Raw genomic sequence first — 16,510 nt, forward strand, 5'->3', positions numbered from 1 at the left:
AGGCCAAGAGGAGGAGCCGTCGGTGCAACGTCCCGAGGGAGAGACAGGAAAAGGGACCACGAGGCCACCAAAGGGCCGGAGGAGGAGGGAGAAGGCAGGTGGAGATAGTACGCCCGCGCCGGCCCCGCCCCCGCCCTGGCCCCGCCCCCTGCCCTGGCCCCGCCCCCACTGCCCATCACCACCCACTGCAGGCCGTGCCCCGCCCCTCACCCGGTCACCACCCCTGTAGCCCCGCCCCGGGCTCACGGCCCGCCTCTGCCCCACCCCCACCCGCGGTCTCTCACGCCCACGTGTGGGCATAAAGAGAAGGTGGCTGTAAGTGCTGGCTTTTGCTGCGGCTGTGGGCCTGTCGGGGAGGCGTGGTGGGTAACGCCAAAATATTGTAGGGCAGGGGCAGCTTTGAAATGTAGGTGTTACCGGGTGCTAGTGAGAACCAGCGTCCGTGATGCACTTGGCTCTGTCTCCATTGCTTTTGGCCAGTCCTTGGCGAGGTAGGTGCTGTTATCTCCACTTACCAGGTTAGGAAACTGAGGCACAGAGAGGTTAAGCAACTTGGCCGTGTCACAGGGACACTAAGCAGAGGAGCACACAGTGGACACCGCCGTCTTAACCGCTCCTCCTGGGCCGTCTAGCCTGCAGCCACCAGCCGCGTGTGGCTGTGAGCTCCTGAGATGTGGCTGGTCCTGGTGGGGACATGCTGTGGGTGAAAAGTTCATGCTGACTTCAAATAGTAGGAAAAAGAATGTGAACTCATTTTTTATATTGATCACACATTGTAGTGACAATATTTTAGATATTTTGGTTGAAATTAAGTATATTGCAAAAAATCAAATCGGTTTAAAATTCACTTGTGGCTTGTGTCACATTTCTGCTGGTCAGTGCTGTTTCACACCTTGTGAAGGGGTGCAGCAGAGACCACAGGAGGGGCTGCCAGCTTTGGGATCAGAATGGTCTTTATTGGTATCAGATCCTGATACCATATCAGCAACGATATGATTCTGGGGAAATTAGATTTTCTGAGCCTCTTTTTTCTTGTATGTGAAATGGGGTGCTCTTTGTGGAGTTGCTAGTATGAGGAGACGTGAAGGCTTATGAAGTGGGTGGGTGTGAAGTGGCCTCTCATTGTGGGTTCGATTTGGATTTCCCGGATGGGTAAGGATGTTGAGCATCTTTTGTGCTTATTGACCGTTTGTATATCTTTGGAGAAACGTCTGATCAGTTTCTTTGTCTATTTTTTTTTTAGTTGGGTTATTTGTCTTTTTATTGTTGAGATGTAAGTGTTCTTTATATATTCTGAACACTAGATTCACCAGATACATGATTTGCAAACATTTTTTCCCTTCCTGTGGATTGCCTTCTCATTTTCTCGATGGTGTCCTTTAAAGCACAAAAGGTTTGAAATTTTGATGAGTCCACTTTAGCTGTTTTATTTTTCCTTGCTTGTACTTTTAAAAAAAAATTGTTTTATTTTTGGCTGCGTTCAGTCCTTGTTGCTGTGTGTGGGCTTTCTCTAGGTATGGCGAACGGGGTCTACTCTTCGTTGTGGTGTGCTGGCTTCTCATTGCAGTGGCTTCTGTTGTTGCAGAGCGCGGGCTCTAGGCTCACGGGCTTCAGTAGTTGCGGCATGTGGGCTCAGTAGTTGTGGCATGTGGGCTCAGTAGTTGTGGCACATAGGCTTAGTTGCTCTGCAGCATGTGGGATCTTCCCAGACCAGGGATCAAACCCGTGTCCCTTGCATTGGCAGGCGTATCCTTAACCGCTGCGCCACCAGGGAAGTCCCTGTTAAATCAGAATGTGAGTCCTCTAACCTTGTTTTTCTCTTTCAGGATTGTTTTGGTTATTCTGGATAGCTTGTATTTCCATGTGAATTTTAGGATTGTTGTCAGTTTCTGCAAAGAAGCCAACCTTTTGATGGGGATTAGGTTTTTCTGTGGATCACTTTGGGGAATATTGCCATCTTAGCAAAATGAGTCTTCCAATCCGTGAATATGGGATGACTTTCCATTTACTTAGAGCTTCTTTAATTTCTTTCGGCATGTTTTGTAGTTTAAAGTTTACAAATATTTTACTTTTTTGGGTAAGTTCACTCCTAGCTATTTTCATTTTTTGGTGCTACTGTAAATGCAGTTGTTTTGTAATTTTCTCAGGTAATTCACTGCAGGTGTAAAGAAAGAAAACCAATTTTTGTATATTGATCTTGTACCCTGCGACTTCGCTGAATTAATTTATTAGCCCTAATAATTTTTTGTTGTTGTTGTAGAATCTGGTGGGTTTTCTACACACAAGATCCTACCATCTGCAAATAAAGACAGTTTACTTCTTCCTCTCAAATTTGGATGCCTTTTACGTCGCTTTCTTGCTCGTGTGCTCTGGCTAGAACCTGGTGTGGGGACAGGGCGCCCGCTTGTGGGCTGGTGCCTGCCTGCTGGGTTGGTACGGGATGCCTCGTGGCCGGTGTCCAGGGCAGAGTGGAGCTCCCCTGGCCTGCGGGGACGGGTCAGGGATGCGCAGGTCCCCAGGCCAAGCCATCCCCGCGGGGCCACCTGCACGGTCAGGCCCCTGCCCAGTCTCTGCTCCCACGGTCAGGGCCCTGCCCAGTCTCTGCGTCTGCTCCTCGGCAGAGTCGGTTTTGAAGCGCCTGTCCAGCTCTGCGTGTCCCCCCGTTGTGTGCGGGAACCCTCTTCCTGCCACTCCCACCCCCAGCGGGGGCTCCTGGACATGGGCCCAGGGGGGATCTGGGGAGGCCTCCTCTCTGCCTCTGTTGGGAGGCCCTTGGACTAGGTGTGGACCCTGAGTCCTGTCCTGTGAGGTCCTTCCTCGGGGCGGCAGCGGCTGTTGTCCTGTGGCTGCCGCTGCGTAACAGACTCCTGTTTTCTAGCTGAGGACAGCGTAGCCGCTAAGATTCTGTCTTACAACCGAGCAAATCGGGCCGTTGCCGTTCTCTGCAACCATCAGCGGGCAACTCCCAAGACCTTCGAGAAGTCGATGCAGACGCTTCGGTCAAAGGTGCGCGGCGGGCACGGCGGGAGGGCCTCTGGGGCGACTGCGCGGCTCCCCTCCTCTTCCCTCCCTGGGAGCGCACGGCCCTCGGAGGGGCTTGGGCACATCAGGGCTGCCCGGGGCCAGGTGCTGGCCAGGAGGGAGAACCGGCTAAGGGAGGGCCAGAGGCCATCCTGCACGGCCTTCTGGTGTGGAAGGGCCTCTAGCCCAGGAGGGAGGTCAGCGGAGCAAGGGGGCCGGGTCTGGCTGGAGCAGGTGGTATGTCTGGGGCCGCTTGGCCTCACCCTGTCCCCTGGCCACAGAGTGACCAGTCAGGACCAGCGCTCCAGCACCCTGAATGGGCAGAACCCAGGGGACCTGGTCAGCTGGGCCCTTTCAGGGCATAGGGCCTGCAGGCTGTGGACGGTGGTCCCTGGGGCTGGACTAGGGTAGGCAGGAGCAGCCCTGACTGGGCCCCTCTTCTTTGCAGATGGAGGTGAAGAAGAAGCAGGTGGCCGAGGCCAAGGCAGAGCTGAAGGAGGCAAGGGCCGAGCACAAATGCAGAGGGGACGGCAGGTCCAAGAGGCAAGTGTCCGGAGGCCTCGGCCCATCCAAGTCGTGGGGTTGGCAGTGAGCCTGCTTTTGTCTTCACCAGTTCTCTGGTTTTCTTTTCAATCGTATTTTCTGATTCAAAAGATACAAACTATATTTGCGCCCAAACGTGAAGCAGTGCAGAAGTGCAGGAGGAGAAGCGCCTGTCCTCGGGCCCCTGAGCTCCGGGCCACGCGGTTCTCCTTCAGAGGCTCTCGGCTCTGGGCTGCAGGCGAGCGGTTCCGGCTCGTTCACAGAGCTGCGCAGCCGTCGTCACCGTACATTTTAGAGCGTTTCCATCGCTGCAAACAAACCCCCTCCCCTCCCCCAGCCCCTGGACATTCGCACAAATGGAATCCCACCATCTGTGGACCTTGTCTGGCTTTTTTCGTTCAGCGTAATGTTGCTGAGGTCCACCCGCGTTGCAGCGCGTCAGTGCTTCAGTCGCCGAATATTCCGTGTGTGGCCAGACCACGTTTTGCTGTCCCTGTGTCTGGACGTTGGGTGTTCCCGCGGTGTGGCTTTTGTCGTAGAATTGTCGGGTTACTCTGTAGCGCCGAGGTTTAGCGTTTTAAGAAAGCGCGCTCACGCTCTCACCGGCCGCGCGCTGGGGCCCAGTTACTCCACACCCTGGCTGGCACTGTTCTCGTCTTCCCTCGCTTTGGTTACAGTCCGGTGGATGTGGGTTTGCTTTGCGCTTCGCCGCTGGCTGACGACGTGTGAGGCTCTGTTCTCTGCTTACTGGGCGTTTGTTTGTGTGTGGTCTTTGGAGAAATGTCTGTTCAGTCCTTTTTCCGTTTTTCAGTTGAGTTCTTTGGTTTTTTTACTGTTGAGTTATAAGAGCTCATTAGTCACTCCAGATACGAGTACCTTTTCAAATATATGATTTTTTTGTTTTTTTTGGCCGTGCCACGTGGCATGCGGAACTTCCCCAACCAGGGATTGAACCTGCGCCCCCTGCAGTGGAAGCGTGGAGTCCTAACCACTGGACCACCAGGAAAGTCCTCAAATACATGATTTGAAAAGGCTCTCTCCCATTCTGTGTGTTGTCTTTTTACTTTCTTGGTAGGGTGCTTTGAAGCACAGAAATCTTGATAAGTCTAGTTTCCGTTGCTTATTCTTTTCTTTTTTTTTTTTTTTTTTTTTTTTTTTTTTTTTTATCAGTACGCGGGCCTCTCACTGCTGTGGCCTCTCCCGTTGCGGAGCACAGGCTCCGGACGCGCAGGCTCAGCGGCCATGGCTCCCGGGCCCAGCCGCTCCGCGGCACGTGGGATCCTCCCAGACCGGGGCACGAACCCGTGTCCTCTGCATCGGCAGGCGGACTCTCAACCACTGCGCCACCAGGGAAGCCCCCGGTTGCTTATTCTTCAGGTATCACGTCTAATAAGGCTTTGCCTGCCCCGAGGTCATAAAGATGCATTTCTAGGTTTTCTTGTAAGAGTTTTATAGTTTCAATGTTTGTATTTAGGTAGTTGATCCATTTGGAGTTATTTTTTGTACATGGTGTGAGGTAAGCATTCCACTTCCTTTTTTCTCAGGTGGACCCGGTTTTCCCAGCTCCACTCCCACCAGCTGAATGGTCTTGACACCTTGTGGAAGATCAGCTGATGGCAGGTGTTTCTGGGCTCCGTTCTGTTCACGTTCATCTGTCTGTCTGTCTTCCTGCCAGTACCACTCAGTCTTGATTCCTGTAAGTTTGAAATCAGGAAGTGTGAGCTCCGGTTTGGTTTTCTCATTAAAGATTGTTTGGCTATTCAGGGTCCCTTGAAAATCCAGATGAATTTGAGGGTTGGCTGGTCACTTTCTGCAGGGAAGTCAGCCTGGGTTTTGATTGGGGTGCGGAGCCGCTGGAGGTCCGTTTGGGAAGTACCGCCTTCGTAACCAGGCCAAGCCTTCCAGCCTGTGAGCGCTGGGATGTCTCTTTAGATGCATCGTTCTTCTTTCATTTCGTTTAGCAAAGTTTTGGAGGACAAGTTTTGCACTTTTGGGGGTTAAGTTTATTTGAAAGTGTTTTATTTTCGTTGCCGTTGTAAATGGAATTGTTCTCTTCATTTCACTTTTGGGTGGTTCACTGCTGGCTTTGTTGCATGTCCCCGAGCCCACCCACAGGTTCAGTGATTCACCAGGAGGACTTCCAGGACTCGGCACTGAGCTGAGATCCCTCACAGTGTCAGGACACACGGACGGTTCTCAGGCCCGCGGGCCGCTGCACACGACTCATTCCCACTCCCTGGGCTCAGAGCCGGCGCTTCCGCCCTCTTCCCCAGGGACCAGGATCTCAGGAGTGTCCCCCTTGTTGTTACAAAATCATGTTCGTGGTCAGTCATCATAACTTTGCATTGCTTTTTTTCCCAGACCTTTCATCTGGGTTTTGTGCACAAGGGGCAGAAGTGTTGCCGCAGAGAAACGTTTGTATGCATCTGGGCCAGAAAGACACACCACATCCAGGCGCTGGCAGGACGGACGCTGGATTTTTCAGAGGTTCTCATGTTCATGTAACGTCTACGTGTGTACGGCTGTATCCTCCTGCTGATCCAGTGAGCAGCAGAGACAAGATGGGCTGCATCTGGGGGTCCACCTGCCCCACTGGGCTGTGTGCCAGGGCAGCCCCCTCCCCTGCTACGAGCTCCCCTTACCTGGAGAGTCTCAGGTGGAGCGCCGAGACATCCCTGGGGCGGCTGTCCCTGTGATGTGCCCCCCCTGCCCCCCGCTGGCACACGTGCAGGATCACAGCCTGGGCTGCGGGCAGTCTCTGCATCAGAGACACACGGCCCGGCGCACTTGACTTCTGACTGCCCCGCCAGAAAAACGGGCCTTTTCCTGGGGGCATCTGCAGGTGGCCCCAAGGTCCAGCCAGCAGCTATGTCTGCATGGTTAGGGTCCCACGAAGCGATGTCCTAAATCTGCCAAAACCCTGGGGTCTGAGGTCCAGTCCTGGAGCCTCCGTCCCACTCGCTCTCCTGCTGCAGACGGTGCTGGGTTTCTGCCTAGAGTCAGGCCCAGGCAGCAAGACCCGAGATTCCCAGCAGACCGGTCGCTTTCCTGCAGCAGCAAAGTGGAGACGCCGCAAGTCCAAGTCACAAGGCTTCCCTGAGCCCTCAGTCGCTTGTCCATCCGGAGGTTAGAAGTTGATCTGCTCCAAAGGGCACACATCAGGCCAGGTCACCAGCCTGGGTCCCATCTCACGAGAGCTCGTTAGAAATCCACCCAGCTCTCCAGACTCCAGGACGTGTCTCCCTCTCGGGAGAACCCCCTTCCTCACGTGGACTCCTTCCCCAGAGACGTCAATAGGAAACTCAGAGTAAGAAACCATCGTTTATGGGGATGTGTTCGCTGCACTCAGAGTTTGGATTCTAACCCTCCCACAGGCTGCAGAACACGGCTGTTGAGTCCGCTTGACACTTTTCCTGCGCATCCTTTCTGATTGGGACGATTCCTCTGGCATTTATGAAGTTACACGGATTTTCCTTCTTCTTTTGGCCGTGCCATGCGGTGTGTGGGATCTTAGTTCCCCGACCAGTGGAAGTGCGGAGTCTTAACCACTGGACCGCCAGGGAAGTTCCAGCCATTTTACATTTTGTGTCAGCTTTTTACTCTGCGTCCAGCTGCGGTCGCCACAAAATACAGAGCCATTTCAAGAACTGTACTGTTTTTCTTTTTCTTTCTTTTTAATATTAATTAATTTATTTAGGCTGCTCCGGTCTTAGTTGTGGTACGCGGGATCTTCACTGCGGCACGCAGACTCTTAGTTGCGGCACGCATGCGGGATCTAGTTCCCTGACCAGGGATGGAACCGGGCCCCCTGCAATTGGGAGCACAGAGTCTTACGCACTGGACCACCAGGGAAGTCCCTGTCCTGCTTTTTCTTACTGCTAATTTTTTCAAATCCCTAGCAGGTAAACCTTTACAGGGTTTTAACGTTACAGCTGCCTGGGAAGATCCTAGCTGGAACGGGGGTTGGGGAGGGAGAGGGGAGAGCAGCAGTCTTTTCTAAAACTTTGTTCCAGGCTTTTCTGCTTGGAGGGGAGAGCCGTGTAAACTTCTAACAGTTTTGGCCGATCCAGAGCTCAGTTTTGGGAATCTTTGGGTCCTTTCTCCCACCTGGAGAACAGAAGCCCAGGCATCACCTGGGCTGTATTTTCGCCCCTCACTTCAGCCGTGGTGGTCAAAAGCAGCCTGAGGATCTGAGCCCCGTCAGCTGGGGTTGGGCCTGTCATCTCCAGGCTCGCCTTCTCACAGCAGGCAGCAGCTCTCCTGCTGGTGCACACTGGGTGAGACTCTGGGCCACTCAGGGGCCAAGCGTGTCCTGCCCCAGCCCTTCGTCCTTCCTTTCCAGAACAGAGCTCATGCCGTGTTTCACGGGTCAGAGTGCCAGCGAGTCCCACTTTCCCGCTGACTCCCCAGACCACCTGTAGGTTCAGTGATTCCGTAGGACTCACAGGACCCTGCACGGTCACGGCTGTGACTTCGTACAGTGAAAGGTCCCGTGGGCACCCTCTGCCTGGCACATCCCGACCTTCCAGACTCCGGAGGAAAGCAGTTCAGCGACCTGTACTGTCAGTACACAGCTTCGGGCTCCGTGAGCCTCTCTCTCCTTACTGGTTAGGGAGGCGGGCGCCCTCCCGACATCCAGCCTCGTAGGCAGGCCTTTCTCTCCAGGGTTGGTCGGGCCTGCTGTGTTGACTCGTCCTCTGCAGACCACACAGAAGTAGAGTTGATGCGTGTGGGCTGGCCTCACACCCTGCACCCCACTGAACTCGCCTGTTAGCCTTAGCAGTTGCTTGGCGGATCCCTTCGGGTTTGAGATCACGTCGTCCTCAAGCAGACAGTTCGCGTCTTCCTTTCCAGCCCGGACGCCTTTTACTTCTTCGTCTGCCTGGTGCTCTGGCTGGAACCTCCAGCGCAGGTTGAGGACAGGTGGTGTGTGTGGCCCCCTCGTCTTGTTGCCACCTGACGGGCCGAGCTCGACTGCTGAGGAGGACGTCAGCTGTGGGTTTTCTTAGGTGCTTTTATCAAGGTGAGGACGTGCCCTTCTGTTGCTTTTGTCGAGGTTTGTTTTTTTCCTGGAAGGTGCTGGATTTTGTCTGATGATTTTTCTGTATCTGTTGAGACGATGCAGTGTTGCACTAGTTGGATTTCGGGTGTCACGTTCTTGCATCCCAGGGATAAATCCTGTTCGCTCGTGGTGCAGAATCTCTTTTATGCGTCCTGGATTAGGCTTGCTGTTGTCGTGACGAGGATTTTTGCTTCTGTATTTACACTGGATAATGGTGTGTGGCTTTCCGGTGACGTCTTTGGTTCAGTGTCAGGGTGACGCTGGTCTTGGAGGGACATGGGAAGCGGTCTCTCCTCTTCTGTTTTGTGAAAGTTTGTGAAGAGTTGGAGTTAATTCTTCTTTAACCGTTTGGTAGAATTCACCAGTGAACGCCTCTGGGCTTGGGCTGTTCTTTGTGGGAAGTTTTAAAATTGCTGAGTGATCGCTTTGCCTGTGTTCCCCGTCGCGTCAGCACTGGTGGCATGTCTCCCGGGAGCTGGTCTGCCCCACCAGGACACGGTCGTCTGTGGTTTCCCTCATCTTCCTGGTTTCTAGCGGGGTGCCCCTTTTATTCGCAGCTGCTGTGGCTGTGAAAGCATGAAAGATTCCTCAGGTGCAGGCAGGTGCTTCTTAGTCGTGGGGTGAGTGTGTGAGACAGTCCGGCCATTAGACCGAAGGGCATTCGTGCTCAGAGGCAGCTGCTGGGAAGGGGAGCCTCCTGTGCCTTCCGGGAGGACTCGCGTGCGCCCCCCGCCCCTCCGCTCTTGGTGGCACCAGCAGCCGCCTGCCGTTTGCCGCTGGCGCCCTGGCGTTCGGTTGGTGCCCTGGTGGCCACTGCAGAGCGGTGCCTGTGGCTGCGGCCCACCCTGTGCACAGCCTGGGGAGAGACCCGGCCTCACACGCTCCGCCGTAGTGTCTGTCGGGGCCGCTCAGCCTCTGAGAGCGGCGTTTCCTCCACCCGCGGTCCTTCCACACGTGTCCAGGTGGGTTCGGAGCCGGAGCTCCCGGAACAAGGACTGGGGTCGAAGTTCACGTGCACGTGGATGTCGTGGCTGTGCCTGTCCCGTGTCCTCTGCAGGGTGCCCTGTCTGGCGTCTCGGGAAGGGCCTGTGGAGGGTGAAAGGAGGCTCCTGCCGTGATGAATCCGCTTTTCTCTAAGGCAGTAGGGTCAGGACTGAGCATCTTTCACAGGTGTGGAAAGGCTTTCGTATCTGATTCTGTCCTTTGCCCCCTTTGTTTGCTTGTGGCCTTCGGGCGCTTCCTGTGAGGTCAGGTCTGGGTGGATGGTGCCTGCTTCGTGCCCAGGGGGTTCCAGCCTCCGGGGGCTCCCCCGTCACTGGGCTCGCCTGGCCTGAGTGGGGCTGGGGGGTACCAGCACGGGGGCTTGTGCCCCTCCTTCTCTCCAGCTTCCTGGAGAAGAGGGGACGGCTGCTGGAGAGACTGCAGGAGCAGCTCGGGAGGCTGAGCACGCAGGCCACAGACGAGGAGGAGAGCAAGCAGGTGGCCCTGGGCACGTCCAAGCTCAACTACCTGGACCCCCGGATCAGTGTCTCCTGGTGCGTGGGCCCAGGCCGCCGCGCCCACTCGTGGCCTCGAGGAGGGGACTGGACCCCTGAGTGGCCCCAGTTCAGTCCCCTGGGCCCTGTGGTCAGCACAGGTCCTTCCTGTGATGGGACCCGACTGGCTGGTGTGTTTAATGCTGAGTCCTGGGTCACTGGTCCTCTCTGCCCGAGAGCTCTGGGGCAGTGGAAGGCTGGGGTGGGACCCCAAGCCGCATACCAGCCACAGAGAGCCCAGCCTGCCCACTGGGGGTGGGGTGACTGGGTCGCCTGTGTGCCCTGTAAGCGTCCCCTGAGCACCCCGCTCGGAGGACAGCTGGGCTGCACTGGGGGACACGGCCTCCTCCCTGCTGCCCTGGGCTGGTGGCCGTGCTGTGGGTGCTGTGCCCAGGAGGAGCAGGTTGGGTAGCCTGGTGTCCTGACCTCTGTCCCGCTCCTCCCAAGAACCCCGGTCTCCTCTTGGCAGGTGTAAGAGGTTTGGGGTGCCCGTGGAGAAGATCTACAACGAGACACAGAGGGAGAAGTTCGCCTGGGCTCTCGACATGGCAGGCGAAGACTTTGAATTCTAAATGAGCGTCTCTGTGCCTCGTCGGAACTTATTTTTTTTCACCATTAAAGCGGATTGGGGAATTTTGTACAAAGTAGTGTCATCACACAGAAGGTGGCTGATGCCCGGCCGGGTGCTTTCACGTGTCCCCTCCCCCATCAGGTGTCCCCTGGCCTGGCTGGGAGCTGGTGTGGCAGCGTGCCTGGTCCCAGGCCGTGACTTGGGGAGGGCCCGACTGTCCCGTAGAGGCCTATGCCTCCCCACTCCCAAACTCTGCCCCAGCACCGGGCAGGGACCCCGAGACACGCTGCACCTGTTACCTCAACAGATGGGGCGGCGGGGCCCTGAGTGCCCATTGAGCCTGTCTCTCTCTGGTGGGTGGGTGGGATCCACGTGTCCCAGGAGAGCAGCTGGCAGCATGTGGGGCTGTCCTGAGTTCCAGGCCAGCAGGAGCTGGGGTGTCTGTGCCCTCAGGCCACCTGGTGCGGTGCACAGGCCCTCAGGGGCTGGTTTCGGAGTCACGGGGAAAGATCTCGGGGGGGTGTGTGGCACTCAGTGGCCAGGGACATATGGGCGTGGCTGACGATGGATGGGAGCGTCACTGATGTGGGGTGGGAGGGACATCCCTGCCGCAGCCAGGCCTGTGGTCTGCCTGCAGGCTCCTGGAGCTGGAGGTGGGCAGGGGCTGGGAGGTGTCTCTTTTCAAATTCTAGGTTTGGGGGGGCAGATAATTTTTCTTTGTAGTTTATACGTCTCTGGCTCAAGAGGCATCTCATCTACACCCAGACCAGGTGAAACTCACCAGAGAAGAGCCTTTGGATGGGACTTCCGGGTGCCTTAGGGGCGGGCATGTTTCGTGTGGAAGGAAAAGTAAGTAAGCGTGGCTACAGCGTGGAGTGTAGAAAACTAAGTGGTCCCAAGTCTGCAGATCCTTGTCATTCCCTGGGGCTCTCTGGGCCCTCGCCACTGTCTGCAGTGGACTCCCTGCAGGCCCCACCCACCCCTGTCTCCCAGCTCCTAGTGTGTTAGGGGATCTTCTTTTTGTGGCCTCCTGAAAAAAAAAGTTTCATGAACAGCAGTGAAAAAATTTCAGTTTGCATGTCTGAAAATACTGTCATCCGACTGTCACGCTGGACTCACGACTCCATACGTGTAAACTTACAGGTTGCAAATTATTTTCAGTTGTAACTTTCAAAGCATTGTTCCGTTGTCTTCCGACTGGGGACGCGCTGTTGGGAAGTTCCCCGGGATCTGATGCCCAGTGCTGCGTGGGATCTGCCGTCTGGCCTGCCGCCTCTGAGGTCTGCGTCACTGATCCTCGTGTGTTCTCCATGTCGAGACTCCGCATCATGTTCCTTTGTTGTTTGTGGAGGGACTGGGAGGGGCTTTCGCTCTGGTGATTCATGTCTCTTAGTTCTGGGGTAAAGTTAAGATTATTTCTCTGATAATTTCATTCTCACCATTTTGTTTCCTTTTCTTCCCCCTAGAACGCCTGTTAGTCTTAATCTTTCTGTCTTATCATCCACCTCCTTGTCTTTTTATTCTTTTAAAAAGATTTTCTCAACTTTACCTCTCAACTGTCTTACTAATTTTTAAAAAAATATTTATTTTATCTGGTTGCACCCGATCTTAGTTGCAGCTCGAGGGCTCCTTAGTTGCAGCATGCGTGTGGGATCTCGTTCCCTGACCAGGGACCGAACCCGGGCCCCCTGCATTGGGAGCACAGAGACTTAACCACTGCGCCACTAGGGAAGTCCCCTAATTTGTGTGTGTGTGTGTGTGTGTGTTGTAGATTTATTTATTTATTTATTTAAGTTGTATTTTTGGCTGCGTCGGGTCTTGGTTGTGGCATGTGGGATCTTTCATTGTGGCGTGCGGGCTCTTCGTTGTGGTGCACGGGTTTCTCTCTAGTTGTGGCGTGTGGGTTTTTTCTTCTCTGGTTGTGGTGCACAGGCTGCAGGGTGTGTGGGCTCTGTAGCTTGTGGCACATGGGCTCTAGTTGAGGCGCATGAGCTCAGTAGTTGTGGCGTGTAGGCTTAGTTGCCTTGCAGCATGTGGGATCTTAGTTCCCCGACCAGGGATCGAACCCACGTCCCCTGCATTAGAAGGCAGATTCTTTACCACTGGACCACCGGGGAAGTCCCCCCTAATATGTTTTTAATTTTGCTTATCACATGTTTTTAAGATTTGTTTCCTTATTTTGAATTGTTCCTTTTAAAATACTATTCTGTTCTCTCTTTTTTTTTTCCTGCAGTGCACAGCATGCGGAATCTTAGTTCCTCGACCAGGAATTGAACCTGTGCCACCTGCGGTGGAAGCATGGAGTCCTAACCACTGGACCACCAAGTAAGTCCCCTATTCTGTTCTCTTTTAGTGGACACAGTTCCTTCTTGATCTCGCTGAAGTTACTACCTACCATCTCGCTCACCTTTTCTACGTTTCTTGCACTATCTCTGTTTCCTCTGAGTTTGTACAAAGCTCCTCTTCTGGTTTGACCTCGCATGCGCATCGAGAACCTCCTCAGCTGTCTGGTGCTGGCCTTCCGTCCATGGGGACGGGGTGGGGGCGTTCTGAACCCAGGGGAGCCTTGCTGCCTCTGGAGCAGCTGAATGTGGTTGCCACTGAGGTTGGTCTTTATGGCAGGACTTTGGTGTTTCTCTGAGATGGTTCCTGTTCTCTGGTGAGGACCCTGCAGACCCGCCGTCTCCAGTCACGGAGCCTTCCCAGAACTTCGCACAGCAAACTGGCGGGCGTCTCACCTCCGGAGGCCCCTTGGCCCCTTGGTGGACTCCTGCCTCTGCCTACTTTATCTTCACAGGTACTGTGGTTCTTAGTTACAGGCTCCTCCTGCCAACCTTACTGTTTTAACTGGACATTGCATCTAGTTAGGTTTACCGTGATTAGGAACCTATTTGGGTGATTTCTACCATCTTACTCTGATTAGTTTTTTTCAGATTTTTCTTTTCCTATTTATTTTTTAGTTGATATAGTAAGTTTTTGTTCATTTTAAATTATTGCATTTTTTTCTATTGGACTGGAAACATATACACCGTTTATATTTAGTAATTAAGCTTAAAGTATGCTACGCATATTTAAAGTCTAAAATTAAAGTGTGTTACAGCCCTTCCCAACAAAGGAGGATCTTAGAAAGTCCCTTCTGTACCCGTGCAGGGCCCAGTGGACGTCCTCACACACAGTGTGGGTTTACACTCACATCGATCTTCTTCTTTGCTCCAATTCCATCTTGTATCGAAGGCTGTCATTCTGAAATCATTTTCTTTTTCTTTTTTTTTTGTGGTATGCGGGTCTCTCACTGTTGTGGCCTCTCCCGTTGCGGAACACAGGCTCTGGACACACAGGCTCAGTGGCCATGGGCCCAGCCGCTCTGTGGCATGTGGGATCTTCCCAGACTGGGGCACGAACCCGTGTCCCCTGCATCGGCAGGCGGACTCTCAACCACTGTGCCACCAGGGAAGCCCTGAAATAATTTTCTTTTTGTAGTACAAATTTTAGAAGTCCTTTCAGTGAAAATTGCTTAATGAAGAACTGCCTCAGATTTTACTTATTTATATTTTACTTTACTTTTATATATTAATATCTTTTATATTATATCATATAATTATATATATCATATTATATATAATATATATAATCATATATATTTTATATATTAATATCTTTTATATTATTTTATATAATTATATGTCATATTATATATAATATATAATTATATATATTATATATAATCATATATAATACATATTATATAATTTATGTATTATATATTAATATAACTTTTATATATTAATTTACTTATTTATAAATTACTTATTTATAAATGCCTTATCTATAAAAAATAATTTTGCTGGGCGTGCAGTTCTAGATGGACAGGTATTTTCTCTCAACGCACTGAAGACACGAATCCACTGTCTTCTGTCTCTTACTGTTGCCTTGAGCAGTGTGATAGTGTGACTGTGATGGTGGTGATGGCGTGACTGTGATTGCTGGTGATGGCGTCTTTCTCTGGCTCCTCAAGGTCTTCGTCTTGCTGGTCTGTGTTCTCATTGTGTTGTGTCCAGGTGTGGATTTCTTTTTATTTGTGCTGTTGCATATCATTATACTTCCTGCATCTGTGAATTTATGTTTTTCATTAAATACAGAGACGCCTTGCTGGAACACCGTGAGTGGGGTGTAAACTGCAGAGTCACAGTACTGTGATTGTGGCACAGGGGCCACCAGAAGTTGCGGAAGTCCATCCAAGCAGTCAGGCCCTCCATTCTCAGCTGTAGGTTGGCACGACTTGTTGGCAGTTGTCCACTCTGGCTTAAACACTGAAGATATTGATTCTGGGTCTTGAGAATGGCTGGAACTTCCAGGACATAGATAACAATTTCAACAATCTCTCCTTTAATTGATTGTTTCATTGGCCTGATTTTACGGGGAGACTGGTTGAGGTTAAAACTGGGGATGCAGACACTCATCTTCACCAGATGGGGTTGGCTGTTGTTTCTCTGCCTGGATGGCCTGTGGGAGAGGATCTGCATACTCATGGGGGTCAGTGTAGGGTTTTGCTGTATCTCCTCTCCTCACTCTCTCCTCCTGGGATTCTTGTCACATCTATGTCAGACCTTATTATCTTCTACAGATCTTTGAACATTTCCTTCATGTTCCCCATCTCCTCGTCCCTGTGGTATTCTGGGCCTCCCTGCATGTTTCTTCCACTACACTAATGCTTTCTTCAGCTGTGTCTAATCTGCTACTTAACCTACCCATTGAATTCTATTTCAGTGATTATAATTTTCATTTCTAAACGTTCTACTTTAAAAGCCTGCCTTTTCATGAGTGGTAGTCTCTTATTGCTTTCTTGTCACTGTGTCTGTCTTCTTTTTTATTCTTTTTTTAAAATTGAAGTATTGTTGATTTACAATGCTGTGTTTATTTCTGGTGTATAGCAAAGTGATTTACATTATATATATATATATATATATATATATACACACACATATATGTTTTTTCATATTATCTTTCATTAGAGTTTATTACAAGATATTGAATACAGTTCCCTCTGCTACACAGTAGGACCTTGTTGTTTATTTTATATATAGTGGTGTGTATGTTAATCCCAAACTCCTAATTTAACTCCCCAACTTCGGTAACCATAAGTTTGTTTTCTATGTCTGTGAGTCTATTTCTGTTTTGTAAATAAGTTCATTTATATTATTTTTTTTTTAGATTCCACATGTAAGTGATATCATATGGTATTTGGCTTTCTCTTCCTGACTTACTTCACTTAGTGTGATAATCTCTAGGTTCACCCATGTTGCTGCACATGGCATTATCTCCTTCTCTTTTATGGCTGAGTGATATTGCATTGTGTATGTGTGCATATGTACACGTAGATATATATATTCGTTTGGCCAAAAAGTTTATTTGGATGTATGGAAGAACCTGAATGAACTTTTTGGCCAACCTAATACCACATCTTCTTTATCCATTCACCTGCTGATGGACATTCAGGTTGCTTCGATGTCTTAGCTATTGTGAATAGTGCTGTTATGAACATTGGGATGCATGTATCCTTTGGAATTAGTTTTCTCCAGATATATGCCCAGGAGTGGGATTTCTGGATCATATGGTAACTCTATTTTTAGTTTTTAAAGGAACTTCCACACTGTTTTCCACAGTATGGAAGCCAATTTATAGGCCCACCAACAGTGTAGGAGGGTTCCCTTTTCTCCACACCCTCTTCAGTATTTATTATTTGTAGACTTTTTGATGATGGTCATTCTGACCAGTGTG

At 51.6% G+C, this 16,510-nt stretch overlaps 1 long non-coding RNA gene across 1 annotated transcript; it reads left to right on the forward strand.

Annotated features, from left to right (window-relative positions):
* The first annotated feature begins 530 nt into the window (after positions 1 to 530).
* LOC307176181 lies at positions 531 to 13,171 on the forward strand. Its single transcript, XR_013824635.1, has 3 exons — positions 531 to 3,006; positions 3,470 to 3,564; positions 12,966 to 13,171. It is a non-coding gene; the product is annotated as an uncharacterized lncRNA (long non-coding RNA).
* Positions 13,172 to 16,510: the final 3,339 nt, after the last annotated feature.

Source organism: Stenella coeruleoalba (assembly GCF_951394435.1).
Source record: "Stenella coeruleoalba genome assembly, chromosome: 17".
Lineage (NCBI taxonomy): Eukaryota > Metazoa > Chordata > Mammalia > Artiodactyla > Delphinidae > Stenella > Stenella coeruleoalba.